General features: G+C 48.3%; 1 protein-coding gene across 9 annotated transcripts in view; it reads left to right on the top strand.

The window, feature by feature from the left end:
* The first annotated feature begins 8,149 nt into the window (after positions 1 to 8,149).
* ATP2B2 (ATPase plasma membrane Ca2+ transporting 2) overlaps positions 8,150 to 24,338 on the top strand; it is a 385,217-nt gene continuing 369,028 nt past the window's right edge. For 5 of the 9 annotated variants that reach the window (XM_055383610.2, XM_031009128.3, XM_031009127.3 and 2 more), the window contains exon 1: positions 8,152 to 8,348. The gene's annotated coding sequence lies outside the window, so the exon portion shown is untranslated. Of the gene's footprint in view, positions 8,349 to 24,338 lie in introns of all 9 variants that reach the window. The other 4 variants (XM_031009129.3, XM_031009130.3, XM_031009132.3 and 1 more) reach the window with 3 other exon arrangements.

Genomic DNA, 24,338 nt, shown 5'->3' with positions numbered 1-24,338 from the left:
TCCTCAACTCTCTCCTCACCCTCACATCCATTGACTTATCTACCTTCCCTTCTAAAAGTTTCCCAAACCCATCCCTTCTTATCCAGCCCTGGGTGCTTACTTTGGGTCAGTGTTCCCCTTCTCTGTGTGATGTTGCCATGGCCACCTCTCCAACTGTCTGCAGCCTCCATCTGCTCTCCTGGAATCTATCCTTTCCCAGCTTTCTGAAACTAATATCTGGCTGTGTCACTCCTCACCTACAAAACCTTCGATGGCTCCCCATGGTCTATGCTGTGCTGTCCAATTCCGTAGCTGCAAGCCACAGATGGCTATTTAAAGGTAAATTAATTAAGGTTAAATAAAATGTGAAATGCAGTTCCTCAGTTACATGGACCACATCCCAAGGGCTCAATAGGCTCATGTGGCTAGTGGCTACCATATTGGACAGGATAGATACAGAATACTTCATCCCAGAAAGTTCTTTTGGACAGCATGGACTCTGTGGGAAACAAAATCCAAATTCTTTGGCCTGATATTTAAGGCGTTAAACAATATGGCCCCAGCTGGCTCATCCCGGCTCATTTCCCACCAGCCCTTCCCACCACACTCAGCTCCAGCATGTCACATGAACCTACAATTCCCAACCCTACCTGTGGTAGTGTCCTCTGTACCTTTCTGGAGTTTACTTGTGCAACACATGCAGAGATGTATGGAGTGTGTATGGACCTGTGTGTGTGTATATGTATGTGTGAGTGTGTGTGTGTCTGTGTTAGTGTGTATGTGTGTATTTTCTCATTTTCCTCCCTTTCTTACACTAAGGTTTCTTTGGGGGATGACAAAAATGTTATGAAATTAGATTATGGTGATGGTTGCACAACTCCCTAAATATAGTAAAAGTCATTGAATTGTTACTTTAAATGAGTGAACTTTATAATATGTAAGTTATATTTCAATAAAGCTATTTTTAAAAAGAATGTTACATATACTGATATATACTGGTTTGCATCTTGTTTGTTCAAGAGAGCCTGGCACTCTTTCCCCATCACTGAATACAGAGCTTCCTCATTCTTTATATAGCTGCAGAGTATTTCACTGTATAAATGTTCCATCATTTATCTACCGTGTCTCCAGCTGATGGCCTCTTGGGGGTGTTTCCAGCCCTTTACTATTCTGGACAATGCTGCAGGAATAGCATGTTCCAGGTGTGCACTGGTGTATCCATGGAACAAATTTCTCCAAGTGGGGTTGCTGGATTGCAGAGTAGCTGCAGTTGTCATTTTGACAGATGTTGCACAGCTCCCTCCATGGAGCTGAACAGAGTTACACATTCCCACCTGCAAAGGATGAGAGCACACGTTTCCCCAAGCCTCACCGATAGCTTGCGTCAGACTCATATGGTCTATCAGTGCGCTTTTAAATACATTACTCTTATAAGGGAGCTTGAGCAGCTTTATAGATATTTAAAAGGCTTTTGGATTTATTTTGGAGGAAACTGCCTGTTCATGTCCTTTGCCCATTTTTTATTAGATTGCTGATCTTTTCCATCTTGATTTCTAGACGTTCTTTATACATTGTGGTTATTAAACCTTTGCAATACATTTTTTCCAATTTATTGTTTGTCTTTTGTTTTATTTGCCACATAGAATTTTAAAAGATTTTTTAAATCTTGTTAAATTCGTCAATCTTATCTTTTCTGGCTTTTGGATTTTTGAGTTTCAGAAAGGCCTTACCCACTCCAAATTTTTAAAGGAGTTTGCCCAAACGTTGACACTTCCTGGCTCCATGCTTTTGCAATTAAATTAAAATTAAATAAAAATTGTGATCCACTTGACATTTGGTCCACATGGCATTTCAAGCGGTGTGCATTGGTGTATGGTGTATGGATCGAACCATCCTTTTCCACATGATCACCTGTTTGTCTCAACATCATATATTAAGTATTTACACCCCACTGATTCAAGATGTTGCCTTTATCATATACTAACGTCCTGGGTGAACTGGAGCCTATTTCTGGACTTTCTATTCTGTTCTACTGGTGTGTCTATCTCTTCATGTGCCAAGACCACACTAGTATAATTATTGCAGTTTTAGGGTATAAAACAAAATTTAATCCAACTCCTCTGTGAAGCTTTCTAAGATATCCTTAAACACCTCAAAGTTTAACTATGATGCTCTCCTGGATTTTGTTTCCCCATAAACGAACCCCAAGACAAGGATTCAAGTACAAGCAGTTTAATTGCGAATTGATTCCAGAAAATACCAGTGAGGGGAGAGGAGTGGCAGGGAGGGAAAGGCCAACAAAGGATGCATCATTAAGCAACCCACCACTGGGGGCCACCGGAGCTCAGTCCCACCAGGGTCCTCGGGGCCTCAGAGTCATCCTCCCCGAGGGCAAGGGAGCTGGAGAATGTACACACCAACTCCCATCAGTTACTTGTTGAGGGCTGCTCACAGCAGGTACCAACTCTCCACCAGGTCTGGCTTGCCCAGTATGTGGGCTGATGGTGTGTCTGCTGTCAGACAAAGGTTATCAGGCAAAGAGTTACACATGTTTGCCCAGAAGATTGGAATGAGGCAATACCAGCACCTTTGCTGGATGCCATGCAAAGTCACCCCATCAAAAGGATGCTAGATCTTCTCTAAAGATGATGTCTAAAGACCAAATATTTATCAGAGAAAAGCCCTTCTTCCTCCCCTGGACTCAGCAGCCCTCCTCACCTCCACCTTCTTCCTTTTACTTCTTGGGGTCCCACCCAGTAAAGGGGATCAACCTAAGCCCTCAGAAAGGTCCTGCCCTTTGGAGGCAGCAGTCTGATCTCTGAGTAGCCGTGTTCGACCCTTTCTACCCACAGAATGCATCTGGCTTGTCTGGGACATCACAATCCACACACACAGCCTGAAGACTCCTCTCCATCCCCAGTGTTGTCTGCAGTTTTCTGACATGACAAGGTTTCCTGCTTACAACTGCACTCACTGTTCCAGCAGCTACTCTGGCAAATATTAAATCTATGGTCAATTTGAGTCCTCAGTGTTCTCCATCAAATACATGGCTTTCAAGTTAGATGGAGATTTCCATCTGAACTTGAGGGATTGCATCCTTACTACCACAAATCAGGACAGGCTCTTTGTCCTCATTTAATTCCATCTTAATAAACACAGTCCCATGGTGCTATCAGTCCTTTAAGATATCCATGAGCCAGAGTTGGCCTTCCATGCCACACTGGCCTAGGTTCAGCCAAATGGTCATACTCTTTCTTGCAGAAGTGCAGTCAAATGCATTTCCCTTATTTCTAGCCCCACCCCTCAACCATCACCACCATCTCTATCTGTGCCTACCTTCCCTTACTACAGAACCCAGCTAAAATGGCCCCGGTTTGCTTTCCTGAACATTTGGGTTTGTGCAAACCTGAGCTTGTGTGGGTCCATCTTCTTTCCTGGGCTCCCCATGAGCCCAGGAACACGTGTGTTGGATCAATGGATGGATGAATTCTCAGCTCGGCTCCCAAGACCTATGCTGCGAGCTCCCCATCCCTCCTGCCTCTCTCCTGTGCCTCACTTTGCCCCACACCCCTCACACCCCTTCCCTTCCATGCGTTTCCGTGCCCCGATCATGTGCTCTGTCTGCCTGACATGCCTTGCTCCTGTTTCCTTGTGCTCTTAGAAACATCCTTCTAGGATGGATGGGAGTCAGCTGGCCTGGCTCTTCCCCTTTCTAGATCAGTGCCTTTGCTGATCTGTGACTTTGTTTCCTCAACTGCAAAATGGGGATGGGAAAATGATCTGAAGTCAGATTCCCCAGAAGCAGAGCCTGAGATGGGGATGCTTATGTGTGGGGTTTATTGAGGGTATGCTCACAGGAGAAATCTGTAGTAGAAGACAGGCAGGATGGGGGCCAGCGAAGATGAGGTTCCCAGAGAAGTCCACTCTCAGCCTGATCCCATGGGGACGACAGGTGTGTGAATTGCACCACAGAGGTGCGGAGGCTGTTGCCACCCAGTAGTTCCTGTAAGCCAAGGACAACATCCCCAGGAGAAGGGAGCAAGTGTGAGAAGCCGGCACCTCCACCGAGCTAGGGGCTGGGGAGGCTGGGGTATCAATAGCCTCGCTCACAAACACCTGCTCTATAGCATTGCTGGGGGGATGAAATCAGTGTATTTCAAATACTAAGAAGAGTAATTGACATTTAACAGAGTTTAATGATTGTTTCTGTCATTTTGTTACTTTTTCTTTAAATCCCAGCTAAAACTCCACCTCTGAAGTCTTCCTCACTGGCCATTTAGATAATTAATTACTCCTTTCCCAGGCTATGTCAGCACTTGGTGTATTTGTCCTTTTTATTTAAATTTTTAAGTTGCACCAGTAAAACACAGAAATATTGTTGTAACAGGATCTGAAATAGGGTAGAATGCCCTCCTCTCTAACCCACATTCTCCCTGGGAGGAAAACCCTGTTAAATCTTTGTTGGTGGCACTTTGTAACTTGAGTATATCATCCTGCCTTGTTTAGGAGGAACTGAAGTTTCCTGGCCACATTTAGAGTCTTTTAATGGGAAAGACCTGGCTTATAATTCCTTTAACCCCTGCTCGAGAAATGCCTGCTTAGAGTTGAGCCAAACTTTCTTGATCATAGTGGGGTGGGGTGTCAGAAACACATTTCCAGCCTCCGTGCCCTGGAGATTGCCACTCAGGAGACCTGCACAGGGCCAGGAATCTCTTTCCAGATTCTGGTAACAAGTTCTCCTGGTAAATTAGGTGAAAATCCAGCTTGGAGAACGCTGTGTTAAAGGTGGCTTCCATCGTATGAACATCTTGCTTACCAATTAGTTTAGATGCCTCCCTTTTGCTTCATAGAATGATATTTTGGGTGTGGGCACACACTTTTACTGTGGCTACAATAGTAGCACATGGTCATTGTGGGAACTAGCATATTTTTAAAGTCACCTTTAGCTCCAGTACATGAAAACCACGTTTAAGGGGCATTCACAGGCCCCATGCATATTTTCCAAGTCTGGCCCTGGGACCACCCCGCCATTCCCAGTTTTGTTCTCGGATATTTCCATCCCCTGCTTCTGCTACAGACTGACGGGAACCAGGGCTCCTTTCTCTTCTCTTCATGAACTTGGGGATGACAGGTGCACCTACTCACCAAGCACCAGCCGCTTCCCCGTCTCTTCCTCATCCTGCAGAGGAAAGTGGCCATTTCCCCCATTGCCTGCTGCCCTCACCATCTCTCAAGAAGGCCTCAGGTTTTAAGAGTCTGTCAGAGCCCTATTTTTAGTGGACCGAGACTTCTCCTGGGTGGCCAGATTGTTGCAGCTTCCTCATGACCAGATGTGCGTCTGTGTTGGCAGTGGAGCCTCCTGTGGCCTCAGTCTGCACATTCTGGTCACCTCGCGTAACCTTTGCTCCATCCGGGTAATTCTGCGTGCGCGAGTGCACACACACACACACACACGCACACACATTGCCTGCCCATTCTCAGAGAAGGAAACTGAGGCTCAGCGAGGACAGCTGACCTAAGCTCCCACACAGACAGAACCAGAACCAGGACTGGGATGTGATCCCTCACCTCCCACCCTTCCCACTCCTGTCAGTTGCAGTGAGGTGCTGTTCCCACTCCATTCCCATGACTTCTGCATGTCTGAGGTGGACATGACCCCCGACATCCCGCCAGAGTGAGGAGAGGGCTGTGTGTGTATGTCTGTGTGTGTCATGAACAACATTGATCTTCCATCTATTCACCCAGAGCCCAGCAGCTGCCAGCCTGCTAGCCAAAACTATGGCAGCTATAACTCTGTTTGACCTTCTCAAAGTTTAAAAATTTTTTTATCAGTTGGTGATATTTAAAAACCAAGAGTATTCACATAGAAATCCAGATGTCCACCTTCTCTGGAAAAAAATGGAAAACTGGCAGTCCAGGCCCACATCCCTGCTTAGCCACCATCCAGTGGAGTTGGGTAGTGGCTGTATCCATTTGACACCACAGATGCCACAGTCCACACTACTCCCTATTACCTCCCCATACAGAGCCAGTGCCTGCTGCTGTTTGCCACCTCACATACACTGTTGCTTTTTCTTATTGGTAGATTCCAGAGGAGAAAGCCATAAGCCAGAACCAGCCCACCTCCTTAGGTAATGCCTGGTCCTTCTACACATTTGAGTTTGAAATCCCTGCCATCCCTCAAGTCCCTACCCAATAATCTATAAATCTCAGAGCCTTGGCATACAGTAGATGCTGAAAAAGAACAGTAGCCCCCATTTACTGAGTGCTTATCCTGGGTGAGGCTCTGGAACCTATCACCTTTTAACAGATGAACCAACAGGCTCAGAGTTGAAGCTATGCCCAAGGTCAGTTTTGTCACTAGGACTTTTGTGGTGTCACTCACTTTTGCACTGAGCTACCTCTCATGGTGCGGCTTTTCATGCCTATTCTTTTTGCCTTCTCAATTTGCTTGCTGGTTTCAGAAGGTTTCATAAAAGATAGTAATTAAGGCCAAGCCTCAGCATTGTGGCTGGGCAGAGACTGAGAGAGGAGAAAGGCATTTCACAGGAGGAAAAGAAGAGAGAAGAAGACATGGTACAGTGCTACGGGTGTGCTGGGAGGGGCACTGGCAACCCAGGTGAGGAAGGAGTGGAAAGGGCACTTGAGGCCAGAGTGTGAAAGGCCCTGCATGGCATACTGGGGCTGTGAGACTTCTGAGAACACTGGGGAGCTATGAAGGGTTTTAGAGCAGGACTGGGCATGATGAAGGCTAGCGTGGCAGCAGAATGGAGGCAGAGAGGATGGCGCTGTGAGAGTCCAGAAAAGAGGTGTCGGGGACCAGAAGAAGAGCCCTTCAACAGAGAGAAGAGCAGATTCCAGGCCCCGTCAGGGAGGCCATGGTGCTGGGGTGGGCTGAGGGACAGTGCCTGGAGCTGGCCATCTGGAGGCACTGCAGTGCCATTAGCTGGGACGAGGATGGTGGGAGGAGATATGGATTGGGTGCATCCCTGGGGTAATGTCCTCTGGGTGCCCAGGGAGAGGACAGGGCCGCGGCAGGAGATGCAAGTGCTGCCTGCCAAGCTGAGCGCCAAGCAGCGAGAAGGGAGTGCTCTGGGCCAAGAAGGGCCTGGAGACACCCCTGTCACACCTGCTGGATCGCCTTCTCCACTGGCCTCCCTGGGCCCCCTCTCTCCTTCCTATGCCTAAGCCTCCAGGCGTGAATGTCCTCTGCCCCATCCCAGGGCTGCAGAGAGCAGGCCATGTTGAATTTTGGCCCTATGAATGGGCATCCCTGCCACTCCCAGGAAGCAGATGCTCCAGATACTGAGACCCCAGGGTCCCCCCAAGCTCTTCAACTCGTCAGAGCAAGGCCTGGGAAGGGGAATTACTATGGTCAGGCCCACCCCTCCCCATCTCCTCACTTCCTGCGAGCAGTGCATTTGGCTTTATATAAAGCCAATAAATAAATAAACAAGCCGGCATGATTAATTGATGATATGGAGCAGACCCAGGCACTGGGAGTCAGGTGGCCTGGCTTCCTGGTGGAGCTCGGCTTTTCAAGACCTGGGGCCTGAGCCAAGGAGGGGAAGCCTGCTTTGGGGAGGTGCTTTCCGTGCGTGTCTGGGGTTTTCAACTTTCTCCTCAGGCAGGGCCACTGTCCTGGACTCCTCCAGGCCCTAAGCAGGGCCAGACTGGAGGCTGGGGGGCTAAGCGTGTCCTTGCCCGCTGCCCTAACCTTTCTCGCATCTGAGGGCCCTTAGGCTAAGCTCCCTGGGATTGGACCAGCGGTCCCCTCCTCCAAAGCGGGTCTCCCTATCTGCCTACTCCACACCCAATTCGCTCCACCCCGTGTGGCCAGTTCACAGGCTCGGGTGTGCTGGGGAGGCTTGGGGCACCCTGACCCCTGGGGAAGAATGGGGAAGATGCCTCCCAGGGCCAGGCTGGCTGTGGGGGTGGGGCGGGGACAGGGGCCTGTGCTGATGGAGGTACCTGGAGACACGCCCCGGGGCAAGACTGGATACCCTTCCCCGCAGCCCCACTGGTGCGCGCGGAGGAGGACGCGGGCGGGACCGCGCGCTCCGGTCCCGCGGGGCGCTCTCCGTGAGGAGTTTGGGGAGGGCCGAGGGGGAGTGCGCGGGGAGGAGGGAGCAGGGAGGGCGGGAGGGGGAGGCGGGCAGAGCGCAGTGCAGCGGTGGCAGAGGCGGCGGCGGAGGGAGGGAGGCAGGCGGGCGGGCGGCGGCGGGGCCGCGGGGCAGGCGAGCGCGGGGCAGCCGCGGCAGAGGAGCCGCAGCCGCAGCGGGGCCGGGCCGGGCCGGGCGCGCACCAGCGGCAGCGGCGGCGGCAGCGGCAGCGGCGGCGGCAGCATCTCGCTCTCGGAGCCGGCGCAGGTGAGGCAGGGGCGGCCGGGCCCGGGCTCTGGGCCTCTTCCCCTCTCGCTCGGTCTCTTGTCACTTTCCCTGCTGGCTTCCCTTCCGCGGGCGCTCGGCCCCGGAGACCCCCGCCGGGCCAGGGCGGGAGCGTGAGCCGGAGCGTGTCTTGGTCCCTTCGCCCCGCGGAGGCAGGCGCCTTGTCAGCAGTGACCTTGAGCGGGCACCAGGCGGCGGGCGGGGCGGGCCGGGGTGGGCGTCCGCGGACCCGGCGCCTGCGGATGAGGGAAGGGGGCGCGCCTTGCGCCTGCTGCGCGAAAACTTTCCGGGCTCGGAGCAGCCCCGGAGCTGGGGGGCGTCCGGGACGCTAGAACCCCCTATTTCTTCTTCCCAGAAGGCTCCGACTTCCCCACCTGGCTTCTCCTCAGTGTGGGGGCCCCCTTTCTCCTGGCTCTGGTTCCTGCAGGCTCGGGACAGGTTGAGAGCTGCAGAGACTCACCCTAGGCTGGGGGCTTCTCCCTTCCCCAAACGTGATTTGCAGCTGCTAAGAGCACAGGTGCCAGGAGAGCTAGGAGAGCACCTCTGCCAAATGCTCTCCACATCTCCGGCCTCACCTTTTCCTAGCTCCCCTCCTCCTGGCCCCGCTGGCCACAGCCCTAACCCCAAGCACGCACGGGTCCCCCACCTGGTGACACAAGAGCTCGGAAGTCCCACATTCAGTGGGTCCCCAGATCCACAGCGTGATTTTTCAGCCCAGTGCCTAAGCCTCCTTCGGAAGGTGGACTTGGGCAGGTGCCTCAGGCCCTCAGGACGAGCCAGTATAGCATGTTTCGGGACACCGGGATTCACCCAGGGCCTGGCCACCCCTCCTTGCCCTGAGGCCTCAGGAGGACGGGATACTCTGGCCTTTGATGATGTCCTAGCTGTAGAAGCACTGCTTCCTAGAACATTAGCCTTGGGAAAGGGACATGAGGCCCAGAGAGGGTGAGTTGGCCTCAAGGTCACACAGCAGGGGGCAGGAGTGAAAACTGGGCTTTCTTATAACGGGTTAGAGTGGATGGAGAGGACTGCTGTTTGGTTCCTACATCTGAGGGATTTGGGCTCTGGGACACTGTCTCTTACTAGCTGTGTGACCTCTGGCAAGTCGCTTCCCCTCTCTGACTCAGTTTCCCCACCTTCTAGGGCTACTCTAATGGCTGAATAAGTTAATATTCTTAAAGTTCTCACCGTTATGCCCATGCTTAGTGTATGGTCTGTATCCAAAACATTTTGGCTACCAGCTGGTGTAATTTCCTTTCTGAGCCCTGGAAGGGAAGCCAGAGAGGGTTAATCATTCCCGTGCCCTTCCTCTTCTCTGTGTGGGCTGGTAGGGGGCAGCACCTGCTGGGCTCTTGAGCATCTGTGCCTGTCTATAGAATGTTAGGTAGAGACAAGATGTCCCAATGCCCTCAGAAGCCCACTGGAGCCACTGGGTGGGCTAACTCTGGGCTGTGATTTCCTGCTGCTGCCATGGCAGAAACCAATACCTGATGTCTAACGGAAATGACGACAAAACCCAGCCATGGCGCCAGGAGGAGGCCCCCTCTGCATACAGTCTGGTGGGAACAGCATCATCTTCAGTCCTCCTCCATCTGTACCACTCCTCTCCACACCTCTGTGCGAGGTCATTCCTTCCCCCAGGGGTACTATTGGCAACAGAGGAGATGGCAGAGGGGTGGGGCTCATTCATTCATTCATTCATTCACTCACTCACTCACTCCCTAAGCCTTGATTCTTGCCTTCTGTGAGTCAGGAGGCACTTAGAAATACAGAGAGATCAACCACAGCTAGCGGAAATCAAGCTCCTACCAGGTGCAAGCACTTACTAAGCACTCTCAGAGACACACTCATTTGTTCATTTGATAAATTTGTATTAAGAACCTAATATGTGCTCAGCACTGTTTGATGTGCCAGAGGCATATTACTAAATAAAACAGACCTGGTCCCAGCTATGTAGGCTGGCTATATAGTTTGTCATCCAAACTGAGATACCTTGAGAGTGAGAGAGGGCACGATTAATAAAAATACCAGGACCACAGAGCATAAACCAGGAAGGTCCAACCACACTGGGCTGCAGGGCCACTCTGCAACCTTGTGGAGTTTATATACCAGTGTCTGGGGAGAAAGGTTAATATTTTTTGAGCAATTATTTTTTGCCAGGCTGTGTACGAAGCGCTTTTGGGGTTTCATCTGATTTAATCCTCACAATGCTATGAAGCCGGTGTTACCATCTACATGCAGCTGGTTAGTAGTAGAGCTGGGACCACCTCTGCTACTGACCTGCTGGGCTACCATGCTTCCCTAGAAATGGGTGAGACCCAGAGTCCAAGTGCTTGCACTGTCTCCAAGAGGACTTGTAGGCAGTAGCACAAACGATGTAATAGATGTGCAGTGGGAGCAGACAGAGTCTGCCTGGAAAAATCAGAGGCAGCTTTCTGGAGCAGGAAACCTGTAACCTGGACCTTGAAACATGAGTTATGACTTTGACAGACTGTGGGGAGGACATTACAGGCCCAGGTTGCTAGGGCTTGGAGGTGTAGGGGTATACGATCTATTTAGGAATACCACCCCCACAATAGGTCCAGATCCAATGGCAACAGGACGAGAGTTAGGTCTGAAACAGCAGGAGTCAGCAGAGATTAAGTCTAAGCCTGGTGCTATGGGACATGGTAAGTTCTGAATTTTAGAAGGATGTTCGGAAGATTTGACTGTTCTGTAGGTAGACAGCAAAGAGAGAATTTGTTGTGCAGGATTTCTCTTGACAAGAATTTGCTATAACCCAGTCCATACTATGGACTGCCTGAAAGGTCATGGAAATCATTTTGTTATATGGAATCACTGCAGAAGAATTTTGCTAGCATTTGTAACAGCAGAACAGTTTCACTAAGCAAACTGATTGCCAGCAAGAGAAATATTAACCTACTTAAGGGAGAGGATTTTTAGTAGCATAATTTGCAAATAAGAGAATATGCTTATTATAAATTAAATCTTTTCTTTGTGTTAAATTGCATACAAGAAACTCTAACTTCCTCCTCCCTTCCCTCTTCTTTGTATCTCCCCTGTTGTCATATAAATCTGTTGCAGAGTAATAAAACTGCATTTCTTTAGTAATGTCTTATTTCTCAGACTTTTCATTAATTCAAACTGGCCTCCTTTCCACCCTCTCCAATTAAGTGGAATTATTGAAGCTTTATGGTATCTAAAAATTAGAATCTGCTAACTGAACCCAAAAAAGGGAGCTAACTACTGGGGCCTTGGGATTGAAAAATCAGGCTAGAAATATTTGGGAAGCAGAAGAGAATTGGATGGGAAGGAGGAGGGAGCAGGGCTGGCTTTGTGGATGTGTGGCCTGTGCTAAGAAGGGCTTCCTGCTGGATTTAATGCTCTGCAGTCACCGTATTGCAATTCTTAGCAGTTTTTGAACAGGAGGCTACACGTTTTTATTTTGTACTGGGTCCCACAAATTAGGTAGCTGATACTTGGAAGGAGACAGCAGGGAAGAGGTGGGTGAAGAAAAAGGTAGAAAGAAGAGAAGAGCTATGGATAGGGCAGAGAGAAGAGAAACTAGCATGGTTTTAAGCCCCTGCCATATGCCACTTGCTGTGTGAGATGCTTTTCCATGTGTATCTATTTTCATGGCAGTCCTAAGACGTAGGTGATATTATCATCATTTTAAAATATAGGTTTTATTATTATTCAGTTATGGCGAGGCCAACCACTCAGGAAATGATGGCCTCTAAAAAGAATTTTACTTGAGATTCCTAAGAGGCGAGGACATGCTATGCCACGCAGGGCCACATGGGGAAGCCCTAGGGTCAGTCAGGAGGCAGAGGGAGTGAGGGGAAGATGGGGTAAGAGCCTTTACTGTGGCCTCCACAGGGAGGGATGGGTGAGGCAGGGTAAGCAGGCTCGGGGTTGACTACTTTGAATAGTTTCAGCAGGCTCTGGGACACAGTGGCTGTTCCTAGTAGTATGGTACCTGCCCCCGGGTGATTAGGGCAGGGCAGTGTGGCCCAGTGGGCAGGGGATCCATAAAGGAAGCGGTTGGGAAGATGGGCTGAGCATTTATGAAAGGGGCCCTCATGGGCCAGTCCTTCACTATGTCAAGTAATTGGCTCTCTCTGGGAGGGACAGCCTCTCCAGGGTTAGCAAGACCCCAGATGTCGAAGCATCAAATGCAGAAGCTAGAAAACATGGTTATTACAATCCCCATTTGACAGATGAGGAAACTGAGACTCGAAGAGATTTCCATAAACTGCCCAGCCAGAATCACTCAAGTAAAATGGCTGTGCGGGCTGAAAGGTGGTGTGTGCTGATCCGGAGTTCTAGGAAATGGCAGATGTTGGGATGGTGTGGGAGTGGGCCCCATAAATAGCATCTCTCCTCCACACTCCTCCAACAATTTGAGGAACAAATGAGTGGCAGGTAGAGAAGCCGAATATAAATTTTCTCCCTAATAGAATAGAAGCAAAGTTGGAGGTCCTGGCTTCATGTGAGGGTGAGGGTCAAATGGGGGCCTACTAACTGATTCCCTAGAAGGAAGACCATGTGGAGGTCCTGCCCAGGTAGGCTTCACTCGGGTACAGAGGGCACAGCCAGGACAAGCTTTCTGCGCGCAGGACTCCCTCCCAGGAGGAGAAAGGGCAGAGACGCTGATCGTAGCCCATCCCTCTTCCCAAGTTGACCAATAAGAGAAGACGCCCCGCCTCCTGAGGGTGGAGCCAGGAAAGGGGCGGGCAAAGGCTGGAGTGAGCCACTGAGGATTGTCTCCAGGGGAGAGACCTTTGAAGAATGACGGAGGACTGGGGATGTTCGTGCTAAAGCCTGTGACCGCCTTTCTTCCCTCATATATAACCGTCTGTAAGGCTGGGCATTTCACAGGGCCATAAGGAGAGGGGCTGCATAGCTTCCATCAGGCTTCCAGAGGGCTCTGTGACCCGAGAAATAGGAAGCAGACCTAAATTACAGAGAAAAGGAATGATGGGAGTGGGGGAATGGACAAGCCTCCGCTAATCTCATTACAGAGTAAAGGGAATATCCATTGGTCTTAGGAGAATGAATATGACAGGGACAGAAAATGCCTCCCTGTTTTTTCCAGCAGCAGCTCAGGTGCTATAAATACTGTGACATTGTAACAAAACATCTAGGCATGATTCTGGGGAGATGTAATGACCCGGTTCCTTATTTAAAAATAAAAAGTGGGACTTAGGAAAATGACCAAAGCTTGTGCTGGGCAGAGCCCAAGTGAATGACCGTGCAAGCAGATGAACCTGGAAAGGCCGAACAGGTCCGTTTAGTGTGTCCGTGTGCAAAAACAAACATCAGCAATGAGCTGCACCTGTGCGATGCTCCATCCTCTCTATACCATTCTGCCTGGGAATGAGTCAGTGCTTTCTAATTGTGTTGCTGTGATCTTGGGTAAGTGGCTTCAGCTCTGTCTCAGTTTCCTCATCTATAAAAGCGATCCTAAGAGTGCCTGCCTCATGAGTACTTTTGGGAGAATGACAAGGACTAAGGAAAGTCAAAGTCTCAGAATAGTGCCTGGCACACGCGGTAAGCACTTTCTGGATGTCAGCTATTAGTGTTACTATCGTGATCACCTTGTAATTTACAGAGCACTTTTCACATATAATTTTTACCTTCTAATCCTCACAGCAAGCCTGTGATGTGGCTAAATACCACTTCCTTTCCCCCACAAGGTGGCTACTCATTAATGAAGCCAGATCTCAAATCCATTCCTTGGGTTTTCAGTTCCAAGCCGGTCTCACTGCTGTGGTAGCCACTCTGGGTAGCTGGAAGCCCACTGGTATGAAGATGTTGCTATCAGCTACTTCCTGGCTTCATGAGGTTGGGAGATTGGAAAACAGTGAAATATTAGGCCCTGATAAGGGGGAGGTTGTGAGAAGAACAAGGAGTACCCAAAAAAGTAAAACTGGGCCTCAGTATCTGTTGTCCAGTTGTCACTATGTTTCTCAGAAGGTGAGACTGACTGGCTCTTTTCTTTTTCAAAAAAAAAATTTGTATCCTCAGACGTAGGCACATAGTAGATGTGTGTGAAGAGTGATGGAGGACTGGAGATGTTTGTGCTAAAACCTGTGACCACCTTTCTTCCATCATACATAACAGTCTGTAAGGCTGGGCGTTTCGCAGGGGCATAAGGAGAGGGGCTGCATAGTTTCCCTCAGGCTTCCAGAGGGCTCTGCAACCCGAGAAATAGGAAGCAAACCTAAGTTGCAAACAAAAGAAATGATGGGTCTTTTCTTTAAAAAAAAAAAAAAATTGCATCCTCAGACCTGGGCACATAGTAGGTGGTTAATAAATGTACATTGGATGAATGCATTTCTTATGAAATACAAACTGTCACTCCTCAACAACAACGATGGGTACAACCACAATGAAAACAACTCTCTAGGATAAGGCTACCTTGCCTAAGTGATTGCTGTTCAGTGTTTCTCAGAAACTCATGGTAGGCTGTCAACTCGTGATTAACTTGAAAAATCTGCTTTTGGCGCTATTTGGAGAAATGAACTGTTGAAGTGAACATCTAGCAGTCATAATATAGAACTGGGTGAGCCATGAAGGGTGAGGGTATAAGGAGGGTGCAGCATATAGGTGGGATATAAGAGGCTTCGTATACGAGACTGGTATAGAGATAGATGCCACATTGAATGGAATTTCTCCAACGTTGCCATCAGGAGTAGATAAGAGCATGAGGCCAGGAAAGTTCTACTCTCTCAGCAAATCAGTGCCTTTCTTGTCCTCTTCCTCCTCCCCCTCTTCCTCTTCTCTCTCTTCTTTTTAGTGTGCTAATTTGGTTTGGTTAGTCATTCGTGCTATAGAAATATCTCCAGTTCCTTACTCTCTAGCCACATGATAAATTGAATTGGTTTACCTCTTTTGACATTAGTAATAGCCGCATGCCTTACTTTGGCCAATGAGCTTTGAAAAGTGACATGTGTCATTTCTGGATGGAAGCTTTAATAACCACCATGCTGTTTGCTACTTTTCCCCATTTCTTCTCTTGGCAATCAAGGCAGCATGGAGATGGAACCTCCCTCAATCTGGTTCTCTGAGTGAGAATGACACAGGGCAGAGCTCACAGTCAACCCATGATGGACATGTAGCATCAGTGAGAAGTAAGCCTTTGTTTTAAGCTATGGCACACTGGTCATGTTTGTTACTGAGCATAACTCAGTCCATTCTAACAGATGCCAGTAGGGCATGGACTGAAATAATCACAACTTGTTTGGAGATATTTTTGAGTCTTGTCATTCCTTCAAGAATGATGCCAAAAATGTTAGTGTTTGAGGTATTACGAACACAAAATGGGGGAGAGACATGGCTCTGCAAGGTAATGGCTAGTCTCCCTAGTGTGCGTGGCATTTGTTGACTTCTCCAGTTTCACCCTGTCCTCATCTCTCCATGCTGTGCCTGACAAGTCCACAACATCTTTGAAATGGGACACTTGTTTGCACATCTCCAGGCCTTTACTCATGCTCTGCCTAGAATGGGACATATCGCAGGAAATCGTGTTATTTGTTGAGTGGCTTGGGTGGAGACAAGCGTGTGGGGGAGAGGGGAGCATTGGGCTTTTTCTGTGAGGCACAGAAGGCAGAACACTTAGGACAGAGAGTGAGATTCCTGTGCAATGTGAACGAGTTTGTTACCAATAGAGCTTGGTCTGGCACAGGAATGAGCTCACCACACTAGAAAGTTTCCAAGCAGAGGTGGGTGTCATGGAGGGGGATCCAGGTCATCAGAAGTATAGCACACTCTCCAATCCTGTCTCACATGACTTTCAGGAAGATTGCCCAAAGTAGGTTGATTTTAGCTGGAACTCTATATGTATTTTTTCTCTTTTCAAAATAAAAGTAGCTTTTTTCACATTGTCTTAGTCTTTTTGTGCTATTGTAAGAGACCACTTGAAACCGGGTAATTTATAAAGAAGAGAAATGTATGCGTTCACAGTTCTGGAGACTGAGAAGTCCAAAAGCATGGCACTGGCATCTTTCAAGGGTCTATTTACTGCATCATCCCATGGTGGAAGGTGGAAAGGCAAGCGTGAAGGACAGCAAAAGGGGGCTGAACTCACTTTTAAAACAAACCCAATGTCACCATAACGAACCCACTCTGGAGATAAAAACATTAATTCATTCATGAGGTCAGAGGCCCCATGATCTAATCACCTCTTAAAGGCCCCACCTTTCAACACTGTTGCATTGGGGATTAAGTTTCCAATGCATGAACTTTGGGGAACACACTTAAACTATCACATCCCCCAATTATAGAGATGTTACATAATGATTATAGAAAATTCAAGGGGTATTGAAAAATACAAAGAAGAAAGTAAAACTCTAATTAGACACCACAAAACAAAGCTAATCTCCATTAATATTTTGTCAAATGTCCTTCCAGACATTTCTCTATGATTGATAGATAAATAGATATTCTGTTTTTCTATCCCTTTCTTTCACTCAGTAATAATGGTCATCTTAAATATCAATAAATATACTTCTACCTTATATTTTATAAGTGGCTTTGCCATGATTTATTTAACATATTCCCTTCTCATGGGCACCTATGTTGTGTCCAGAATTTTGCTATTATAGACAACACTGTGATGAACATTCTTGTATGTGGACCCCTGGGCACATGTCCAGGCATCTTCTGAGGATGAATTCCTAGAAGTGGAGTCACTGAATCAAAGAGAACTGTTTAGGATGAAAGAAGAGAAGAGAGCTATGATATGATCAGGTAAAAAAATCCTTCCTGGCTTAGGGGCAGCTTGCAAAGGGTCTGACAGAAGAAAGATGAATAGGTGATTGTGGCTGGGCTGGAAGGCTGGAGGGAACCAGGATATAGGAAGTAGAAGGGAGGGAGGAGGAAATAGGAGCTGGTTTTCAAGGCCCGTAGGGCTTTACAAGACCATCCCACAGGCGAAGGGTAAGAGTGGATGACAGTTATGATTTATGTAGAGTCAGGCAATTACAAGTGCTTCTATGTGCACAGTCCCTTTGGAGCCTCACCACCACCCTGGAAGGAATGTCTCCATCCCCATTTTACAGAGGAGCAAAGCGAGGCCTGGAGAGGATGTGGCAAAAGGAGCCGTTGTCCTCAATTATAGTATGTGGGCTCCTTCACAACTCCAAACCTATCCTTTGCACATTCCCCAGGCTGGCTCGTGCCTCCAGTCTTTGCAGATGCCATCTTGTGGGAAGCCAGCTCCTGCTCACCCTTGCAAAGGATGACTGGTCACATGAGACTTTTTTTGTGAAACTGTTCCTCAGACTCCCTATCCCCGCCACCCAAAGCAAGGCAGAGCTGGTCAGGGTCCAGGAGGGATGTTCTGCAGGTCATTGTCAGAGTGTTAACAATTGTGTACTAACTGTTGAGCCAGGGAGCCTGCTTTTGACTTCAGTGAATTGGATTTCCTGACTCAGCTGACTTAAACATAATTAAACTCACATAATGTTCTTACCTCACATAATCAAAGGTGGATTAGCTCTGGAGTTGGTTAGCCCAGTGGCTCATCCATGCCATCAAAACCCATGGTCCTTCTGTCTTTCTGCCATCGTCAACCAGAAGGCATTGTCTCTGTCCAGAGCATCCCCTGAATATCTCACAGCACACCAGGGACAAAACGCAGGAGGTATCTCTGTGTTTCTTTTATCAGGGAGGAATTCTTTTCCAGACATCCCCACCAACCTCCTCTTGTGTCTCATTGGCTGGAACTGGGTCACGTGGCCATGCCTAAACCAATCATGGCCGAGGAATGAGCCCAGCAGGGATTAAATGGACCAGGACTTATCTCTGAGTCAGTTGAGAGCACAGGCAGAAACTGACACAGTCAGGGCTCTGCCAGCCAGGAAGTAGGAGGAAGTGTCCACTGGGGAGCAGCCCCTACCATCTGCCCCAATTGTACGCTGACTCTCCTGCCTCCCATCTAGGCAGGGAGCTATGTGAGAACAAGGATTGAGACTTATTCCTTCCCAAGTCCCTTGAAGGCTAGCACAGGGCAAGGCACATGGTAGGTATTGAGAAAAGTATTGGCTGAATGAATGAACGAATGAGTGAGTGAAATCAGTAGATGTTTCTCCATCAAACCCTGAGATTTAGGATTTGCTGCACGCCTGTCAATTTGAGGGGATGGTTTAGGTACTTCAGAGAGCATAGGAATGGCTTTGTCCTCAAAGATGTTGCAATTTAGTTGTGGAGAAAATGCTAGAACCTAAGAAAAATTTGGACTTGAGGCCTGGCCTCTAAGGCAGACTGTATGTGCCATGGGGTGAGGAGCAGGGAATACATCCATAGGAAGAGGCCCCAGAGATGGGCAGAGGTATGTCGTGGAGAAAAACATCTCTGTCCTCAAACAGTGGAGGAGAGTGCAATAGAGCCTAAAGGGGACTCTTTCTGGAGGGCCTACTGTATGTTGGGTATTGTCCTTATACTTATTTTATCTCATCTTTCCTGTGTCTCTATGGAGTAGATCCTTCTATCCCCATTTTATAGATGCTGAGGCTCAGAGGGTGAGGTTGCTTGCCCAAAGTCACACAGCCAGGAGATCATAGGATCTGACTTACAGCACAGATCTGTTCTGAAAAGCTGGCTCCCTTCTGCAAAGGGGCTGTGATGACTATTCAGGGCCCACTTGAGACCAGCAGGTGGTGGAGTGACTGAAAGGGAAGCCTGGAAACTGACAAGAAGGCCTAGGAGAGGCTTGGTGCGGTGAAAATGCAGAGGAGAAAAAGCACAATGGGAGAGGTGTTTGTAATAGGATTCAGGGTGGGCTTGAGGAGCCATGGTCTTTGGCATCAAATCTGACTTCAAATCGCTGCCCTGCCAGTGAACAGCTATGTGACCTTAGGGAAAACACTCCCTTCCCTGTACCTCAATTTTCCATCTGTAAAATGATGATAATTGTTCAATGTTTCCAGTACCAAGCATATCATAAAAATTTAATAATGGAGCTATTCTTACTATCAATAGTGTTGTTATTGGTTTGGAACTTGGTAAGTAACCAGACCTAATGGCGACTCCTTGGTGCAGGGACCCTGGGCTTCCATTCTATCTTGGTTACGACCTCCACATTTCACCTTGACTTCATTGGCTTTCCTGCCAGTCTGGCTTTCCATTCTTCACCTAAAAAGTAAAGGGATTGGGATGGTTGGTTTCTAGCATTCTCTCTTGCCCAAACTCTGCCCTTGTGTGAGGTGGAAAGGGGGAGCTGCAATGACTAAAGGGATCAGAACTGAGTGAGGGGGTGTCAGGGCTGCCTTTCTTGCTGTGAAGCAGAGGGAAGGCAGGGCAGGGGATGGAAGGAAGAGCAACCAGGAGCCAGAGGAGGCTACAGAGTCAGCAAGTCCAGGCAGCTGCGGAAACCCCGCGCCAGGCCATTTGGAGGTGGGCACGGAGAGGAAAGGCTGAAACCAAAGGAGGCAGAAGAGCATGGAGAACATCTGCATCTGACACCTGCCCTCGCTGTGGGAGAACCAGAGAGAGAGAGAGAGAGAGGAATCAATCGCAGATCATCCTGATGTTTAATACCTGGGAGGCAGGGCTTTGAAGACTGTGTGTTCAAAGACTGAAATTGAATTTCCCCAAAGTTTGCAGGAGCACTGCAATTATGCCGGAGAACATGTCTATGAAATCCCCTTGGAATCTATTTTTGGGCACAAGGTTTTATAACCAGAGTCAGAAATTGAGTGGAAGTGTGTGGGAGGCTGACCCTGGACAGTTTCCATGTTGGAGAGGAGGGGAAAGAGTATTTTTATCTGCAAACACCGTGTTTCATAGGGTGAGGCTGGGGAGGAGGCAGTTTCACCACTTTGGGTTTCTCACCCACTGTTATGTTAACACGAGAACTATCTTTGACAGAAGTTGTTCAAGTTCCTTACTCAGAGTGGGTGGCTGGGGGCTGGGGATTGAGGTGGGGAACTTATGTGGGACTTTTGTATGTTGCAACCAAGACATCTGAGACTGACTTTGCCAGAGACTTTTTCAGATCTGTCTTGTGGGGATGTCACCATGTTCAGGGAGCTTTGTCTAGCCGAAGATTGCCTCCTGCACTGCTGTATCACTATTAGCAATTGCTATGTGACAAACTGCTACAGAGTCAGCATCTTAAAATAGTAAGCATGTCTTGTTGCTGAAAAATCTACAGGTCAGCTAAATGATGCTTCTGGTCCTGGCTGGTTCTCTCACTTGTCTGTAGTCTGCTGTAGGTCAGGTAGGTAGCTCTGTGGATCCTGGTGGGCTCTCTCACTTGGTTAGGGCTTGGCTGGCTCTAGGCTGGTCTGGGATGACCTCAGTTGTGACAACTCTCCTTTACTCCATGTAGTGTCTGCACTAGCCTGTGTTTGTTCACGTGACAGTGGTAGGGTTATGAGAGAGAGAGAGCAAGCAGCATGCAAGGACTCTTGAGACCTAGGCTCAGAATTCGCAGTTGATACGGTTTGGCTGTGTCCCCAACCAAATCTCATTTTGAATTCCCATGTGTTGTGAGAGGGACCCGGTGGGAGGTAATTGAATCATGGGAGCAGGTCTTTCATATGCTGTTCTCGTGATAGTGAATAAGTCTCACAAGATCTGATGGTTTTAAAAAGAGGAATTCCGCTGCACAAGCTGGCTTTCTCTCTCCCTCTCTCTCTCTCTCTCTCTCTCTCTCTCTCTCTCTCTCTCCCTCTCTCCCTCTCTCCCTCTCTCTCTCCCTCTCCCTCTCCCTCTCCCTCTCTCTCTCTCTCTCTCTCCTCTCTCCTCTCTCCTCTCTCCCTCCTTTGCCTGCTACCATCCATGTAAGATGTGGCTTACTCCCCCTTGCTTTCCACCATGATTGTGAGGCTTCCCCAGCCACGTGGAACTGTAAGTCCATTAAACCACTTTCTTCAGTAAATTGCCCAGTCTTGGGTATATGTTTATCGGCAGCATGAAAACGGACTCATACAGCAGTGTCACTTCTAGTGACACTGTTGGCCAAAGCAAGTCACAGGGTCACCCAAAATTCAAAGAGTGGGGAGATAGACTTCCCCTTTTAATCACAAGGAGCCACAACATCACACTGGAAATGGCTTGGATACAGGCCAGCCATTAATTAGGGCCATAGAGACCTTCAGTTTGCACAGCTGCCAAAATCAGCATTGACCTCTAGGGCTGTCAGCAGAGAGGGAGGGGGGAAGGGGGCAGGCAGACATCCCTACTTAAGTCTTTGTAATGCCCAAGATCCCCTTAATGTGCAAAGAGTTTTCCAGAAGTGTTTTATTGGTAGAATCAGTGAAATGTATATCCCCAAACAATGAGTGATCAATTTTCACTCATCAGACTGACAGAAATTGAAAACTGTGATGCTATCAAGTATTGGTGAGAATGGAGAGGAAATAGGTGCCATATACTCTGCTGGTCAGAGTTTCCATGCCACACCCATTGAGGGCAATTCAGCAGCACCTACTTGAATTAAAAATACATTCATGTGTTAAACAGCTGTGGTCCATCCACCCCATGGAACAGTACTCAGCAATAAGAAGGAACAAACTATTGATACACACAACAACCTGAATGAACCTCGAGGAGTGCAAAATGCCAGTCCTAAAAGGTTACATACTGCATGATGTCATTTATGTAACATTAGTGAAATGACCTAATTACTGAGATGAGAACAGTCTGCTGGTTGTCAAAGGTTAGGGATGGGGGAGAGAGCCATTCGGCTGTAAAGGGGTAGTACGAGGGAGACTTATGGTGATGGTCCAGTTGAGTACCTTGATAGTGGTGGTGGTTATGCAAAGGTAATGTGATAAAATTGCATAGAGCTACATATGCACTTGTGCACACACACAGACACATACAAAGATGGGTGCCTGTATAGTGAAATCTGAAGAAGCTCTGTGGACTGTAACAATGCCCATTTCTTGGTTTTGGTATTATACTTTATTTATGCAAAAGTTAACTTCGGGGGAGGCTGGGGGAAGGAGTGCTTGTGTCTTCCCTGTACATTTCCTTGCAACTTCCTGTGAACCTTTACTTCCAAATAAAAAGTTGTTATAGATAAAGACACAGGTGCTCTGGCCTGGTAAGCCCACTGCATGGTGCCTGCAACAGAGACATGGTCCCACGCCCAGAGAGGCTTATGCAGAGATGATCACTGAACATCATTTGATATCAAGGCATCGGAACGACCTAGATGTATTTGTTCACCTAATAATCATCTATTGGCTTCCTACTATGTGCCAGGCAGTGTGCCAGGCTCTGGGGATATAACCATAACCAAAATAGACCAAGTTCCTGTCCTCGTGGAGTTTGCATTCTAGTGATTGCCCCACAAGAGGGAGCTGATTCCACGTAACAGAAAAAAGAAATGAAGTAGGCTCATATCTCTATTGCTAGAATGGTTCTATCTCTGGAACATATCACCGCAAAGAAACAGCAAGAAGCAGAATCAGACGTTTGCTACACCATTTGTTTTAAAAATAGCAAAGGAGCCACAGTCAAATGAAGGAAGCATCAAGCTTTGCTGTGTACTTTACTGGCAGTTAATCCTGTCCACCTAACTGGAATGGAAGCCTGTGAGGGCAGGGGGTTTTGTCTTTTTTGTTCCTTGCAGTGCTCCCACACCAGAGCAGGCCTGTCACATAGGAGGCACTCACATATCTGCTAGGGAAAAGAGTAGATTGTACCCATTTCACAGGTTGGCCAATGGAAGCAGGAGGCCCTTAGCCATGGCATATTGGATTCTCCACTATGAGAGTTATGAAATGTGCATTGAATATCCATGACTTTAAAAATACCAGATACCGTTTCTTTCAACTGTGTCATCAGAAACATATTTCCCCAGCCCCCAAAAAGTGTGACTGTCAAGCCTTAGGTCCACAGGTTGTTGGTTGTGGAATGACTTCACACTTTTGTGTTTTGCGATACAGTGTGTCAGGCAGGCCTTCCTGCATTATCTCATTTAATGTGCCTATCAATCCTGTCTGGAAGAAAGTGGACATTCATACATCTTCTATCTGCCCCCAGGCCCCAGCCCCTGATGTAAGTTTGTAGGCACACAATGACAAGTGACTGGAAGCAGAAGAGCATGTTGCAGGATCCAGGGCTGCCAGTGAGTAAGGCCCAGTCACCCACCCACCCACCCACATAGGAATCCCCCAGTGAGTGCACAGTGTCTGGCAGGTGTGGGCTCCCATTTTCCTCTGCTCCTGGCTCATTCTGTCCCCCACCACATGTCCTGGGGTCAGTGACTGCTCCTGGGCATATCGCTGTGAACCAGGCCCAATGCTGTCCTCATAAACTTGCAGGCTAGTTGGGAGGACAGGGAAGCAGGCATAAGGTCTACCCAGTGTTGCCCTGGGGAGCCTGGGAACCCGCATCCTGGAGGTTCATAACCCACAAGGTGCTGCCACTCCTCACTGTTCCCATCAGAGGATGATAAACCATCCTTTCAAGTGCCAGCAAAGATGATGAAACATGAAGATGCTCTTGAGGTCACCAAGAGAATCATTTCAGACCCAGGGATCCCCCCAGAACGTGCGCATCCAGTAGCTACTGTGATTGTGACCTCGATGTGTCCCCTCATCCATCTCCTGTCGGGTCCCTGTGAACATTTATTACCCTGCTGCAGAAAAAGTCTGCGAGGCCAGATGACTTGTCTGCAGCCGGCAAGCCTCGGCGCCCACAAAGCAGAAATTAATGAATGACGGTTGGGGGGAGAGGCAGGGAATAGGACAGCAGCTATTTTAGGCTCACTTTGCCAAAGCAGATCCTAATGCCTGCATCTATGTGTTAACTCTGTCTGCCCTTTCAACAGAAATCGAAATCACATTGGCTTGGATTTTGTTTGCTTGCCACCTCCAGGCTTGTATGTCTTATGAAAATATGCAGATTTTGAACTAATAAAAAATAGAGCTACTTTGAAAATCAATTCTCTCTCTCTCCGATTTAATATAATTCATAAAAACTTTCTCAAACCCAGTAAAATAAAGTTGG

Source organism: Gorilla gorilla, chromosome 2, assembly GCF_029281585.2.
Source record: "Gorilla gorilla gorilla isolate KB3781 chromosome 2, NHGRI_mGorGor1-v2.1_pri, whole genome shotgun sequence".
In the NCBI taxonomy this organism is placed as follows: domain Eukaryota; kingdom Metazoa; phylum Chordata; class Mammalia; order Primates; family Hominidae; genus Gorilla; species Gorilla gorilla.
The sequence above is the reverse complement of the archived record's forward strand: the minus strand, read 5'-3'. Positions and strand labels throughout refer to the sequence as shown.